Source organism: Lepidochelys kempii, chromosome 2 (assembly GCF_965140265.1).
Source record: "Lepidochelys kempii isolate rLepKem1 chromosome 2, rLepKem1.hap2, whole genome shotgun sequence".
Classification (NCBI taxonomy): Eukaryota; Metazoa; Chordata; order Testudines; family Cheloniidae; genus Lepidochelys; species Lepidochelys kempii.
In genome coordinates, this window is record NC_133257.1 from 43,062,647 (window position 1) to 43,078,070 (window position 15,424).

General features: G+C 43.6%; 1 protein-coding gene across 4 annotated transcripts in view; it reads right to left on the reverse strand.

The window, feature by feature from the left end:
* Nucleotides 1-15,424, reverse strand: part of PLEKHF2 (pleckstrin homology and FYVE domain containing 2) — a 49,198-nt gene that overhangs the window by 22,172 nt on the left and 11,602 nt on the right. The window contains exons 2-3 of one of the 4 annotated variants that reach the window (XM_073330527.1): nt 10,735-11,005; nt 9,725-9,945 (exon numbers count right to left, since the gene is read on the reverse strand). The exons of 1 other annotated variant lie outside the window; for it this stretch is intronic. The gene's annotated coding sequence lies outside the window, so the exon portion shown is untranslated. Of the gene's footprint in view, nt 1-9,724; nt 10,023-10,734; nt 11,006-15,424 lie in introns of those variants that run through there. 2 more of the 4 variants (XM_073330529.1, XM_073330530.1) reach the window with 2 other exon arrangements.

A 15,424-nucleotide genomic window follows, 5' to 3' on the forward strand; every position in this document is an offset into this window, starting at 1 on the left:
CAGTAAGTTTTAAAGCGCAGTGTGGCCTTGTCCTTCCATCCTCCCCCCATCCCTCCTGGACTACCTTGGCAGTTATCCCCCTATTTGTGTGATAAATTAATAAAGAATGCATGAATTTGAAGTAACAATGACTTTGATCACCGCTTGCAGAGGCAATAAAGGGGGGGTGGGGAGGGTGGTTAGCTTACAGGGAAGTAGAGTGAACCAAGGGGCGGGGTTTTCATCAAGGAGAAACAAACAGAACTTTCACACCGTAGCCTGGCCAGTCATGAAACTGGTTTTCTAAGCTTCTCGGGTGCGCACCCCACCCTCCTGTGCTCTTCTAGCCACCCTGGTGTCTGGCTGAGCGTAATCAGTGGCCAGACGATTTGCCTCAACCGCCCACCCTGCCATAAATGTCTCCCCCTTACTCTCTCAGATATTGTGGAGTGCACAGCAAGCAGTAATAACAATGGGAATATTGGTTTCGCTGAGGTCTAAGCGAGTCAGTAAACTGCGCCAGCGCGCCTTTAAACGTCCAAATGCACATTCTACCACCCTTCTGCACTTGCTCAGCCTGTAGTTGAACAGCTCCTGACTACTGTCCAGGCTGCCTGTGTACGGCTTCATGAGCCATGGCATTAAGGGGTAGGCTGGGTCCCCAAGGATAACTATAGGCATTTCAACATCCCCAATGGTTATTTTCTGGTCTGGGAAGAAAGTCCCTTGCTGCAGCTGCTGAAACAGACCAGAGTTCCTGAAGATGCGAGCATCATGTACCTTTCCCGGCCATCCCACATTGATGTTGGTGAAACGTCCCTTGTAATCCACCAGTGCCTGCTGCACCACTGAAAAGTACCCCTTGCGGTTTATGTACCCGCTGCCTTGGTGCTCCGGTGCCAAGATAGGGATATGGGTTTGTCTATCGCCCCACCACAGTTAGGGAATCCCACTGCAGCAAAGCCATCCACTATGACCTGCACGTTTCCCAGAGTCACTACCCTTGATAGCAGCAGCTCAGCAATTGCGTTGGCTACTTGGATCACAGCAGCCCCCACAGCAGAGTTGCCCACTCCAAATTGATTCCCGACTGACCGGTAGCTGTCTGGCATTGCACGTTTTTAAGAGGGCTATCGCCACTCGCTTGTGAACTGTGAGGGCTGCTCTCATCTTGGTAATCCAGCACTTCAGGGCAGGAAAAAGCAAGTCATGAAGTTCCATGAAAGTACCTTTATGCATGCAAAAGTTTCACAGCCATTGGAAATTGTCCCAGACCTGCAACACTATGCGGTCCCATCAGTCTGTGCTTGTTTCCCAGGAACAGAATTGGCGTTCCACAGCATGAAGCTGCCCCATTACCACCATGATGTCCACACTGCCGGGGCCCGTACTTTGAGAGAAGTCTGTGTCCATGTCCTCATCACTCTCCTCACCGCGCTGCCGTTGCCTACTTGCCTGCTTTTGCAGGTTCTGGTTCTGCATATACTGCTGGATAATGCACGTGGTGTTTAGAATGGTCATAACTGCCACGGTGATCTGAGTAGGCTCCATACATGTCGTGGTATGGTGTCTGCAGGAGAGCAGAGTGGCAGCGGAAGTGGCGGGTGGATGATGATGCTGACAGCAATATGGCGCCCGCACGGAAAAAGGCACGAAATAATTGTCGGACGTTGCTTTCATGGAGGGAGGGGGGAGCAAGGGGTGCTCGCCAGCAGACAATGTAGTACAACTGCTAGCTGTCATTGTCCCCTCGGTGCTTGCAGTGCTGCTAGCTGGGAGAGCAGCCTGAGGCAGAATGGCCCCCTCAAGGATTGAACTCACAACCCTGGGTTTAGCAGGCCAATGCTCAAACCACTGAGCTATCCCTCTGCCAATATTCCAGGCAGGACTGAATCTCCATTAGACAAAATGTAAAGAAGAGAATGACCTGAGTCACTCCCATTTATGTCCAGGCACCGCGACCAACCTCACAGAGATCTGCCAGGGCACCCATGACGCCCAGGCGCCCCAACCGACCTCACCGAGGCCGGCCAAGAGCACCCAGGAGACGACGAGGGTGGCTACCAGTCGTAATGCACCATCTGCTGCCACAAGGCAATGAGTTGCTGCTGTGTAGCAATGCAGTCCTGCGTCTGCCAGCACCCAGGAGACATATGGTGACGGTAAGCTGAGCGGGGGCTCCATGCTTGCCATGATATGGCGTCTGCACGGGTAACCCAGGAAAAAAGGTGTGAAACGATTGTCTGCCGTTGCTTTCACGGAGGGAGAGAAGGAGGGGGGGCCTGACAACATGTACCCAGAACCACCGGCAACAATGTTTTTTGCCCCATCAGGCATTGGGATCTCAACCCAGAATTCCAATGGGCAGCGGAGACTGCAGGAACTGTGGGATAGCTACCCACAGTGCAACACTCCGGAAGTCGACGCTAGCCTGGTACTGTGGACGCACTTCACCAACTTAATGGTCTTAAGTGGGGACACACGATCGACTGTATAAAACCGATTTCTAAAAAATCGAGTTCTATAAATTCGACCCAATTTCGTAGTGTAGACATAGCCTCAGTGTACGAGTTAACTGCAATGAAAACACATTATCCGCACTCAAATTAACTCTTCCGAGTTCGCCTAGCTCAAGCAAGGATGGCCACACTGCAACACACTCCAGCTACACATAGTGGTGTTAGCAGTGGACAAGTTTTGCTAACTTGAGCTGTAGTCTAAACCCTCTGGGAGTCAGCCAACTTGAGTTAAGAGCACCATCATACTCACATTAAGGGTTTGTATGCGAGGATGTGACCCAAGTTAACTTTGCAGTGAAAACTAGCACTCAATTTGGAGATCAATACTGTTTATATTATACTTCTAATTTCCCTTCCCACTAACCACTCTTCCAAAAAACCTACACCACTCTAAAAAGGCATTTCTCAACAAGGCCAACAAAACTAACATGGAGTTGACAGACCAAGCCATTTTGGAGATATGAGCCCTAAACCCACAGACATTCTAAACAGCGTGAAACATCGTCCCCCCTGAATTCAAGTTTCACCATTGACTTCAGCAGGGCCAGGATTTCAGCCAATAACTAAGTTCTGATTTTTTACCAGCTTCCCAGAAATGTTATGACCTGGGATGAGCTATGGTACACAAAGTTTCGGGGGGCAAAGTGGGGGGCCTGAAAAACCATAGAGGATGAAAGTTAGCTTCACAAGGTAAGCCTGATGAGGCTACTGCTGCACATCTTCCTGAATAAGAAACCGAAGAGAGGAGATTACTTTTATCCTATTGGGAGGAAAACCTGAAGTTGCCACCTCGTGACTTATTTCCAATCACCCCCCAAAAATCCTGCAACATGGTGACCCTCCTCTAAGTAAGGAGGACTCAACATGTCTCCTGAAGCACATTAACACTGTCTTACATATGCCAAAAATTTGGTCTCTTGAACTTTTAGGAGCCTAGGAAACTTGGGATCCAAACAACCTCATCGTTTAGGCACCATATAAGTAATACTTTGATCCCCATGTATTTCTTCTTATAACTGGGTTCACAAAAGAATAGAAATAGGTTCATGGAAAATAAGTCCCAGAATGGCTCTTAGCCAAGATGCTCAGGGACACTACCCCATGCCCTAGCCTCTGACTGCCAGAAGCTGGAAGTGGATGACAGGGGATGGATAACTCGATAATTGCCCTGTTCTTTTATTTTCCTCCAAAGCACCTCACATTGGCCATTGTCGGAACACAGGATGCTGGGATAGATGCTGTGCTCCCTCTAAGCTGCGCAGTCAGGCAGCCACCCAGGAGTGATTCAAGGACCGCACACTTCATTAGCAGAGCTGCGAACATCTGGCAGCACGTGTTCATGTGCCCTTCCCCCACCGCTTTGCAGCCATATTTCTCCTGCCCTCTCCCTTGAAGCCCCTGGCCAGCTGTTCCTGGGACCCTCCGACTGGCTGTGCAGAGCAGGGCAGAGAGAAGAGGGTGCTGATGTCAGGGTGTCCCCCTCCATATCCCATCTCTGCAGAGCAGGGAAGGGGAACAGGGCTTAGGAGCAGGAGAGGTGCTGTGGTCTGAGGTCTGAATGAGCCTTCTGAGCCCTCCTGCGGTGAGTGCCTTAGAGAGATAGGACACAGCATCTCAGAGACTTCCCTAGCAGCCAGCACACAATCTCTGTTTCTCTCTCTGTCTCACTCCCCCTCCCCACCATGTACCCGATCTCCACAGAGCAGGGGCAGGAGCGGGGACAGGGCTCAGGAGCAAGACAGTTGTTGTGGTCTGAAGTCCCAATGAGCCTTCTGAGCCCTCCTGCAGTGAGTGACAGTGCCTTAAAGAGACAGCGCACAGCATCTCCCAGAGACTTCCCCAGCAACCATCACACACACAGTGTCTGTCTCACACACACACACAGCATCCCAACACATACTTGTATTATTTTTGTTGTTGTTACTTCTTGGTACTTCCTGCAATGCATATATATTCTCCATAATTTTATTCTTTCACAGTGTGTTATTTTAGTTTTTTGACTGGTCTATGCATTTTATCATTTTTCATTTCTCTCTTATGCTTAAATTTAATTCTTTGAGTACCGAGTTCTAAAATGCCTAACCTGTCCCAGCTGGAGTAATTATCCCTGTGGTAACTTTTAAAAAATATTACATCTAGGTTTTTTGTTTCTATTGGTGGTGGACATGCGCACATTACTTTGGTGCACACAACCAAATTTATTCCTTATATGGATGGAAAAAATTAGATGGAACGTTGGCCAGATGAACCATTGATCTGACCCAGTATTCTACCACTAACTCAGACTGGGGAGGGCAGAAAAGGACAAAAAAGAGAGGAACTACGCTTAAGATGAGCAACACCAAAATATTTTATCAAACTCCCATTGTGAAAATATTCCAACAAAAGCTTTCAGGTAACACACCAAGTTTACCATAAAGTTGGCAGCCTGCCACTGTAGCCATTTAAAGCTTGCTCTGTGTACCAAAAGTAATTCGGCTGGAAAAGGAGAGGGAAGGGGGCAATAAAGAAAAATCTTGTTACACGGCAGAAACACAGTCATCCAAAACTCAACTGCTTGGCCCTCCCTTTCCAACCAAGAACCAGCCGACTTCCTGTTCTGACTCTCAATTACCTAAATGAATTTGGTGCTGTCCAAGAAGTTCAAATAATGGGAATTTTACTGTTTTACTTAAAGAGTACTATATTAGAATGAAATGCTGCTGCAATACAACAGTAACTGGAAAACTAAGCTAAGAGCAAACGAATCATGCATACAACTCATTTTTAGAAATGAGTGAGATTAGTACTTAAGAAAGATACCAGCTTGACAGCAGTTGTGCCTGAAATCCTTTATTTCTCTGCTAAACAGGTAAAGGAATGGCAGACTCAGAACTACCGTCAAACTAACCCTACTACCTAATCTTGATCTAGAAAACCACCTATATGGATGTGTCCACACCAGGGGTCTCCAAACTTTGTGAGACAAGAGCCATATTGGATTTTTGAAGGGGCTTCGCAGGCCAAAGCAACTGTGAAAGAAATTAAATATATGCAAAATCTTTTAAAAAGCAACACTACTCTACTCTGTCAGTGTTGCATTAAATTCCAAATCAGGTATAGAAGTTAATCGATGCAGGTACTGTAAGTTGGCTCCCCTTTTTGGGTCTGCTCTGCCCCGTGCCTGCTCCCTTCTCCCTATGCCTGCTAGGCGTGCCTGCTCTGCTGAAGAAAATTACAAAAGACTGAAAGTTTGGCTGTACCTTGGTAAGAGAAGCTCCAGGTTCCCATTGTTGGTTGGGACTGTTTGGTTCTATTAGTGCTGTAGTTAAAATTTAACCATTATGAAATTGTTAATTTCCATCTTCTTTACTCCATTTATTGGAGATGTAATTAAGCATCTGGCTTGTATTTTTACTCTAAGGCAGGGGCCTGTGTCTGCTCGGCTGCAGCAGCAACTCTCCCCTAAGTTGGCTCCCCTTTTGGGGGGGGGGGGGGAACGACACTGGCTCCTGGGGGCATTCACCCCTCTGCACAGCTCAGCTGAGCTACCCCCCTCCCTCACGGGAGCTGCTGCCGGCAGCCCCTCCCCCTGCCTGCTCAGCAGGCCTACTCACCCGCAGCCTGCCTGTTTGCTTCTCCCTGTACCTGCTCCGCTGCAGCAACGACTCTCCCCTAAGTTGGCTCCCCTTTTGGAGGGACACTGACTCCCAGAGGCACTCACCCCTCTGCACAGCTCAGCTGTGCAGCCACCCCATGTGAGCTGCTGCCAGCGGGCCTTCCCCCTGCCTGCTCAGGGTGCCTACTCAGCTGTTCGCTTCTCCTCTGTTGGTTGGAGGGCCAGACAAATGGAAGCCCTGGGCCAGATCCGGCCAGCAAGCTGTAGTTTGGAGACCTCTGGTCTACGCTATGGACTTTACAGCAGCACAGCTGTACCGCTACAGCTGTGCCACTGTAAGGTCTCCCATGTAGCCGCTCTCCTGCCAGCATAATTATGCCAACCCCAATGAGCAGCATTAGCTATGTCAGCAGGAGAGCCTCCCCTGCCGAAATAGTGCTGTCCACAGTCGCTTTTGTCTGTGAAACTTAAATCAGTCAGGGGCACGTTTTCTCAAGTTTTCAGTGTTCTGCAGGTCTTTGTATTGATAATGCAGAAGCATACTATAGAAGTTATCAGGGGGAAACGGTTTTATCAAATGATAAAGGAACAGATGGGGGGATAAGCCTTTGAGAGTTTGAGGTGGGGTTTGGGGTTTTTTTGCATGATGTAGTTGAAGCTTCTGACACTGGGAGAAGAAATGCAGCTAGTCTTTCCCTCCCCTTCTTAGGCAAAGGTTGAGGAGACTATGTTTGGAAGGAGCAAATCCTGACAGGGGTGTGGGGAGGGAGGGGAAAAAAAAAAAACCCCAACCCACACCCCCCCAACTGACATAAGTTTCACCGACAAAAGTCCCAGTGCGGACAGCGCTATGTCAACGGGAGACACTCTCCCGCCGACATAGCTAACGCCATTCATTAGGGGTGGTTTAATTATGCTGGCAGGAGAGCTCTCCTGTCGGCCAAGAGCAGCTATATGAGAGCCCTTACAACAGCACTGCTGCAGCGATACAACTGTGCTGCTGTAAGGTTCATAGTGTAAACACAGCCTTATTGCCTTACTGTATCTGCTAAAACATCTATCAATAGGAATATCAGCTTGATGTTTCTGCTAAACTGACTAGCAGTAAAGAAATTAATGCTGACATTTAATATTTAAGAATCCAGAGTTCATCTATTTACATGAATTGAACAGTTCATCTTTCACAGCTACATCTTAAAGCTGTCTGCAGATTCAGGAATGTAAGAATTGCCACTCTGGATCACAAAGGTTCATCTAGTCCAGAGGTTCTCAAAGTGTGGTCCACGGACCACCAGTGGTCCGCAAGCTCTATTCAGGTGGTCTGTGGATAGTTCCCTCTAAGGTGCGCACCTGGACGGCCGCACACAAGAAAATGAAGGGTCACCCACCTAATTAGAGGAGCCATGCAGAGCTGCAGCGGCCAGAGAGACCCCCCTCCTTCCCACCCCCAGCTCGGGGGCTGCCGCGGCGGGGGAGAGAGGAAGAGACCCCTGCCCCTCCTTCCCAGCCAAGCTCGGTGGCTGCTGCAGTAGAGGAGAGAGGGCACATCTATTGCATTAGAAAGGCAAGACTACCGATATTAAAATATGAGTTGTGCTCTTTTATTTGTAGAACAAAAAAATGTTTATTATTAAAGTTTTTTTTAATATAGCGCTTTTATCCAAAGCGCTTTACAATAGTTAGCTAACGGTACAAACAACATTTGGAAAGATCATTAAGTTGTCCACCAAGATCCTCGGCAATTTTCAAGCGGTCCGCAAAAAAAGAAAAGTTTGAGAACCACTGATCTAGTCTACTAATCTGACTAAGAGTGGCAATTACCAGATGTTTCAGAGCAAGATGCAGGAACCCCTGGAGCAGACAATTATGGAATAACCCTCCCAGACCACATCCTGAAAATAATCTTTTCTGAACCCCCTCTTCTGGCCTTCAAACAAGAAAAATCTCATCAAGCTCGTCATCAGAAGCAAACTCCCCACAGACCAGGGTACCAACTCAAAGCAGCACCAGCCTCTCTCAGATGAAAAACCTGTAAACTTCTCCACTGTTACAAGATCCCCCCAACATACATTTCAAGATCCATGAGTCCTACACATGTAGTGTACATCATCCAATGCACAAAATACCCCCATAACAACTATATGGTGAAAAAAGACAATCACTACTCTTGAAAATGAACTCACAGGAAATGATAGACAAAAAACATCACCTACAGGTGAACACTTTTCACAGAGTGATCACAAGACTTCAAAACACGTTCGTAAGTAGAGCCTGGGAGCTTAAATCCATAACTTTGCTAGACACATCTAAAAATCATGGACTGAATAGACACACTGGATTTATGACTTATTACAGCAATCTCTGCTTTCCCCCGCTTCCTCTCCCTCCATGACTGGAGAGGTGTTAATGGGCCACTTCACCTTTGATGCTCCCTTGAAATGTGTACTTACGCAAAAAAAAATCTGTTCCACCTTGTACTTAGCCGTGACACCAAATACTGTACGTTCCCCACACCCGAAGAGCTCTGCATGAACTTGAAATCTTCTCTCTCAGAAGTTGATTCAACAAAAGACATTACCTCACTCGTGTGGTCTATCATTTGCTATTATTATTTTACTATTTTCCCGCTTGCCCCCACTAGTAGATCATGATAGCCATCACTGTCCAATTTCAACTTTTACAGTAAAATATATCTCCCCTGTACTACATACAACCTATTTTAGAGGACAGATATAGTTTTCACTCAAATATAACTGTAGTCACTGACACTCTTGTACCTGACAGTAGCACCCTGGAACCCCCATATTCACCACTGTGATGTGATATGTTTTATACAAAGTATGCCTTATGAGGTATCATTTAAAAAGTCTTGACTGTTGAATCTTAATATCCTGTTGGATTGTATGTACTATCATTGTACATGAAGTTATGAAGTATTGCTATATGTGTTACTGAAATACATTGTGAGGTTGGGAGACACCCAGAGCTGGCCTTTCAGCAGGGACAAAGGAACAAATCACTGGCCAGACAGGTGTTGATCCCAGAGACTTCTCAGAGAGGGCCGGCAATGAGGACTGCCTGACCCCACATCACAGCAAGACTCTTTTTAGCAGCTGGAAAAAAGTATAAAAGAGGGATAGTGACATCACTTGGCCTCTCTCCTCCCCCATCTCAACACCTGGAAGACAGTCTGGAAGACAAAGACTTTGAACTGGGGAAATTGGTCCCACACTGGGAAGGAAAACCAGCCTGTGTATTGAGAACTGTGAGCTGCCTGTAACATCTATTAGGATGAGAGACTGCCTGATTCAAATATTGCTTAGTTTGTAGAATTTACAGTGCATTTCTATTTTTATTTCTAGGTAACCAACTTTGATCTCTTTTCCTGCTACTTATAATCACTTAAAAATCTATCTTTCTGTAGTTAATAAGTCTGTTTTATATTTTACCTAAAACAGCGTGGCTTTGGTTGAAGTACTTGGGGAATCTCAGCTCAGGTTAACAAGGGCTCTTGCATATCCACTACCCTTTTATCAGAGTGGCAAATTAATTAATGAGCTTGCACTGTCCAAGGGAGTCCTAAGAGGTTATATTTATGGGGTGCAAGGCTGAGGTGAATGGTACCTACCTCTGTATGATTTGTGAGAGTGACTCAGGGAGCATTCGTGCAATTTAGTTGGGTGTGGGGCTCCACATTCTGATGGCTGAGTGATCATAGCACTTGGAGGGGTGTTGCTGCTTGTCTCTGGCACAGCATTGTGTGAGACAGTCCAGGCTAGAGAGTTAAGGAAGCACAGCAGTTCCATAGTTCCAGGTTGTACCCCAGGGATCCCGTTACACTAACATACTCTGAGAAGGGAAGAGGGAGTTTTAGAGTTGTCAGGATAGAAATAAGAAAAGGAGTACTTGTGGCATCTTAGAGACTAACCAATTTATTTGAGCATAAGCTTTCGTGATGAAGTGAGTTGTAGCTCACGAAAGCTTTTGCTCAAATAAATTGGTTAGTCTCTAAGATGCCACAAGTACTGCTTTTCTTTTTGCGAATACAGACTAACACGGCTGTTACTCTGAAACCAGGATAGAAATATTAACATACTGTGTCAGTCATCAAAATCCAGTATAAATTCCTTTCTATGAAATCCATTAGAGGAAAAGCGATGAAATCAAAGAATGTGAAACTAGACACAGACACAAGAGTCACCACACTACAAAAAGAATCATGAGACAAATCAAGAAGTCAAGAAAAGGAATTAGCTGCATTAAGTCTAAGGATGGCAGAGTGTGCCACAAAACCAATAGCATTCCAGATGGACAGAATATGTGAAGGAAGTTTTTGACAATCCTGAAAAATTGGAGATATAGACGCTTCAAGAGAAGAAAAAGCACTGCATACTACAATGTGAAAGCTAGAAACAGGGATGAAAAGTATAAAGTGAGGAAAAGCAGCTTAAGTGGATGGTGTTCTGTTTGAAATGCTACAAACCCTGAATGAAGAGTCAAAAACTAACCTGCTAAAACTTTTCAGATATACGCACAAGGAGAACTTCCAACAGACTTCAGTCTTAATTACTCTACCAAGGGTTAATAATGCTAGAGAATGTAAACAACAGTGAACTATAAGTCTGATAAACCACATACCAAGTTTTGTTGAAAGTTGTCAGCACAGGGCTACATCAACCCTCTTCAGACAAGATGTAGCAGAAGTCAGTTTGGTTTCCACTCGGTACTAGGCATATGGGAAGCAATCTTTGCCCCGAGGATCTTATGCAATCACATGATAGAGATGCAAAGGGAAATTTATATGTGCATTGTGGATTTTGAGAAGGCATCTGATAAAATCCAACACAAGAATATACATATTCCCGAGGAATGTAATATGGACTTCTAAGATCTATAATTAATAAAAAGCCTGTATGGGGACAGAAAGCAGCAAGTCAAAAAACTATGAACTGAGTATTGCAACATTAAGAAAAGTATGCATCCTATCTCAGCAACTATTTAACACAGTTAGAGGGTATAATGAGGGAAAGTTTATAAGACACCAAACAGAGCATACAGTTCAATGGTATATACATGAACATAAAATATGCCAGTGGCCCTGTCATAAATATAAAGGGAAGGGTAACCACCTTTCTGTATACAGTGCTATAAAATCCCTCCTGGCCAGAGGCAACATCCTGTTACTTGTAAAGGGTAAGAAGCTCAGCTAACCTGGCTGGCACCTGACCCAAAGGACCCATAAGGGGACAAGATACTTTCAAATCTGGGGGGAGGAGGGGGGGGAACCACAGAATGACAATCAACATTAGGAAGAAAAAAAATATAACAAGGAAACATTTATACATAAAGGTAGGCAACACCAATATCTTGACAGTCACATGGTAGAACAAGCGAATAGTTTCCCCTACCTAGGAAGCCTAACAACATCAGATGGAAAATGTGACGAAGAAATTAAGAGAAGGATACAGTTTGGGGGGCGGGGGGAATGTATTCAACAACTTCCAAAGCTACTGAAAGTTCAAACTGCACAAACACACTAAATTACTAAATGCTCCTCTATGGATGTGAGAGCTGGACTCAAGAAGCACACAGACAACTCAGAAATTTGGTGCTATAGAATGTTAAAAATTAGCTGGATAACCAGAACTATGAACAGAACTATGAGGTGATGAGAAGGTTGAATTTAAAAAAAAAAAAAAAAAAAGTCAGAAAGTTTCCTATTCTCCACTGGCAAGTAGATTTTTCAAGGTCTGGAAGGGAGGAATCCTGAAGATTAAAGTCAGTGTTCAGATACACATTTTGCACATGCCCAGCACATTTTAAATGGTGCAAATATGTACACACATGGTATGCCTTTTACACTCAACTTTATTTTAATTGTTTTCCAGTTTCATAAAATTTCTCTGAACAAGTTAGAAGTTTTAATCTGAACAATTTTGTTTACAACATTATCTTTCGAGACTCTTAGAAACTTCATCTGTAGCCAGAAAATGTAGAAAGATACTTTACATAACCCCCTCCAACTCCATATTTGCATGAGACTAATGTAGACTTTTTATTTGTGAAACAGCATCAGTAATTTCAGCTCAGTTTTGGGGAAGTTTGCAAATTAAGTCCCCAGTGCTGCAAACTCTTGTGCAAGTGATCAACTTAACACATGCAAGTGCTCCCATCCTTGTTACGCATGGATCTAATCCAATTTAAATTAAAGCCAATGGAAAGAATTTCACTGCTTTTGCTGTAAATTGGATGGTATCCCAAATGCGTATTTGCAGAACAGAAGCCTTAATGTTGCTATAATATATGGCTAAGGAAAGGGAACCCATAGTCAAAACATTTGTTTTAAATCCTAAAATAAGTTTAACTTTTTGCAGCATTTTGCAGAACCATGGACGCACTATTGGCCATAACATTCTGAACTGTGGAATAAAAAATTCAATCTAGATGTTGCAATATCTTGTTACAAATGTTACCAGACTCATTTTGTAACCATTTATGAATCAGATTTTATATATGTACCAGTTTATGTTATGTAACTAATTATGGTGTTAATGCAATACAAGTACAGTAGAACCTCAGAGTTACAAACACCAGAATTACAAACTGACCGGTCAACCACACACCTCATTTGGAACCGAAAGTACACAATCAGGCAGCAGAGGCCCAAAAAAAAGCAAATACTGTACAGAACAGTACCATGTTAAATGTAAACAAAAAAAAAAAAAGGAAAACTTTAAAAAATTGACAGGGTAAGGAAACTATTTCTGTGCTTGCTTCATTTAAATTAAGATGTTATAAGCAGCATTTTTCTTCTGCATAGTAAAGTTTCAAAGCTGTATTAAGTCAATGTTCAGTTTTAAACTTTTGAAAGAACCACCATAACATTTTGTTCAGAGTTACAAACATTTCAGAGTTACGAACAACCTCCATTCTCAAGGTGTTCATAACTCTGAGGTTCTACTGTACATCTAAGTCACCCATTAATATAAGGCCTAAAATAAAACCTGCTCTTAAGTAAAAGATTTATCAAATTAAGTTTTCCCTCATGTATTTCAGGTCAGAAACTGGCTAAATGTATTAAAGGCTTTCAGTGACTAAGTTATTGAAAAATAGAAGTTGGTCCCAAATGAACAAAGTAAAAGATAATGCTGCTTTGTATGCTTGAAGCAAGAACAGTGTCTTTAATCTCTCTAAGTACCATGCATGTCTAGGATCAGTTATACAAATGTTTATTAAAACAAATCTTTTCATTCCACTCTTATACATAAAAATCAGGCATCTAGAATACAAGGAAGGTGCTCATTTATTTTGGCACTTCTAAACTACACACACCTACATTCAACTAAGCTTCCTGTATGTTAAAAATAAAATACTTGACCGTCTTTAATCTTTATCTCCAAAAGAACACATTTCCCAGACACATGAACTGACTTCTTATCCATAATAATTTAATAGTAAAGGAATACTTTAAATAATACAGTTGTTTACATTGGTTAATGTAATGCAGAGAACCTTACTTTCGCTCAACGTTACGAATTGCCTAGATTTTCAGACATACATTTCTGATTTTTTTTTTTATTTTTTTTTTACTGGGCTTGCACTCTTTGGTGCCCCGCTGTAGGAAACATGGGATTGCCAGGGAAGACTAACTCAATTCTGTGACAAAAAAATGTTGCTTACCAGTAAGCGCTCTGCCACGCTACAAGTTCAAGAGTGTTTTTGTAATCATTTCATGACTTACCTGACTTGGTTCAACATGGTTTTGTTATGAAGCTGCTGTGTAGTCAAAATTCAACCATGTTTGTTGTAGCCAGATCAGATAAGAGTCATGAAATGGTTACAAAAAGAAAGAGTTGTAGCCTGGAAGGGCCCTCACTGGTAAACAGTCATAATTTGCTGAAAAACTGATTTAGCCGTTCAGGCAGTTCCACAGTTCACATAGTGAGACCACTAAGATGTGAAAGTTGAGAGGGCATGTCTAAACCAATGAATACACAATAATTTGGGCATATTTCAGTGCACATGCCAAATTATTTTAAGTGTACAAAAGCGTCTGGCCATTCACATACCTACTAAAGGTGCAAAACTATATGATAATCAGAAGATACTACCACCACATCGGTCCCACAATTCCACACATTCCCACAGCTCAAAACTGGGCCCAAATGCAGTAGCAAGAATGCTCTAAAAATACAATTTTAACTTCCATTTCTGACCTGGTGAGATCAGTCTCTTTAGACCTGCAAACAGTAACAGAAAGCTGAACCAGTATAAAAAATATTTCTACTTTCAAAAACAGCCACAGTACAATATTTCTATAATATTGTTAGATGGCCAATATGGCTGCAATCTGCTAATCTAATCATCTGCTTAATGGGGTTGGAATATTGTTGAAGCATTGTTGCAGAACACTTTCAAAGCAGTGTTATGTGAAACCAGGGCATTCCGTTTGCAATCACATTTACTCGCTTTGTAGAGATTAACCTTGTCGTGTGGACATGACTTTGGAGCCAGGTCTACTCCAGTGATGGGCACAAAAAAAAAAAAAAAATTCTATCAGTGCTAACACTAATTTACCAGTAAGAGCCATAACGTAAACAGATTCCCACAGCCAATCCCATTTTACCAACATTTTAGTTAAGCCTATTGCAAGCAGGGGTAAAAAACATAGGTCTAGATACAAAAGCCCTGTCTACACCAGGGCTCCCAGCAGTTCAACTGAACCAGGTGGAAAACTCCTCCAGGGTAGGCAAGGGGTCAACAGATAGCTCCGTCATGACTTCACCATATAGACTGCTAGCGGTATCATACCACATATTATGATTTTGCACTCTGGACTGCTGAACAGAGACCATTAAATACCTCACCTTTCGTGAGGTGGCCGAGGTCCAAGTGCTGCAACCACAATCCCCAGTTATGAGAACATTCAGCAACATTTAGAAGATTTAATCCAACTGCTGTACTGCTCTATCTTGATCAAGAAGCTCAAAAACAGCCTATTGAGTTACTGCAGGGACTTCCAGTCCTTCACACACACCCACAGCTGCCACAACTATTCACAACAATTGAAAGAGTAGCTCTAACAACAATGCTGTCAATGCCTCTTGCCTCAGCCTCCGACATAAGGGGCTTATACAGTTGTGACCTATCTCCTGAAAAAACAGCTCATAATCACGACAGTGCTCCTGGTCTAAGAGGAGTAGTCTTGAGATCACTTCCACATACACATTTCCAGCACAGGTGTACAATGAAAGTCAGTCTGTGGGAGTTTAACACAGACAGCTAATGATAGCTAGGTGGGGGATAAAAAAAACAGTTCAATAATTTT